Source organism: Nannospalax galili, unplaced genomic scaffold, assembly GCF_000622305.1.
Source record: "Nannospalax galili isolate Female #2095 unplaced genomic scaffold, S.galili_v1.0 scaffold158, whole genome shotgun sequence".
Classification (NCBI taxonomy): Eukaryota; Metazoa; Chordata; class Mammalia; order Rodentia; family Spalacidae; genus Nannospalax; species Nannospalax galili.
In genome coordinates, this window is record NW_008345290.1 from 9,416,972 (window position 1) to 9,418,248 (window position 1,277).

A 1,277-nucleotide genomic window follows, 5' to 3' on the forward strand; every position below is an offset into this window, starting at 1 on the left:
TTAAACCCAAACTAAGACACCAGTTGAGTACACATGTTTTTCTCTTCCTTGGAGAAAACCGAGGTTTGAAATGCTCTATAAAAGTTCTGTCTAACAATCCTGCATTGCAAGGAATATGAATTGGGCATTCTGTCTTCTACAGAGTTAGTCCTCGGTAAGTCTGTCTCAGCTGCATAGTTCTAGAGCAGAGGAGTCCAGCTTGTAGTCCGTGAGTTCAGGGAACTTGAGTACACATGTTTTTCTCTTCCTTGGAGAAAACCGAGGTTTGAAATGCTCTATAAAAGTTCTGTCTAACAATCCTGCATTGCAAGGAATATGAATTGGGCATTCTGTCTTCTACAGAGTTAGTCCTCGGTAAGTCTGTCTCAGCTGCATAGTTCTAGAGCAGAGGAGTCCAGCTTGTAGTCCGTGAGTTCAGGGAACCCAAGAATCTTTTTCAAGACAAGAGCAACCTACAAGATGATGTAACAAGCTGTACCTCTGCCATCGTTAGGAAAAAAGTCTCATCTAACACCATTTTGTCAAATAAACAAGGCACGTAGCCAAAGCATCCTGCACTGAGATGGTGCACGCCAGTTCATTCCTGCAGTGGCTCTGGGCTGGAGTAGACCTCCTGGGTCCAGTGGCTGCCATCCTTAGACAGCTAAGTGTGTAGGAACGTAGTCTCTCCCTCACTTAGTGGTCCTGTTAAGAACCAGCAGGCTGAGCTATCACATGGTGGTTAAGCTGGCGTCAAACCTCCAGCTCTTCTAGGTTGCTCTCCAGTGGGAAACCCTGAGCAACTGTGAAACCTTCCCATGCCAAGGTTTCCTTGCAGGCCCGGCGAGGTTCACAGTGCCCGCTCCTAGGGCGGCATGAAGAGTGAGTTATAACACCTACAGAGCTCTGGGACTAGCACCCCTCAGAGAATGGCGAGCTAGTTGGCAACCTTCCAGCCTTTTAACTAAGGGCGCCTGAAACTCTGCGAACAGGCTGGTGGAGTTTAAATCAGCTCCTGGGAACCTCGGACTCAGACCACAGAGGGCAAAAGCAACCAGCACAGAGGCCGAGGGAGAGCCTCAGTGACCCACCTGCAGGGTGTCTCCTGGTGTGGCGTCCCCAGAGTTTCTCCAAGCTCAGTGGCACCGCAAGGTTCTTCTCCAATAAGAGACCTCAAGGCTGGGGCCACGGTCTGCGACATCGTCCAATCTCTTCCCCTGGAGGGCGGAGACGCCAGGCGCCTACCTGCAGCTGTAGCCCGGCGGCTGCTTCAGGTTCCACCCCAGCAGCCCCCCCCC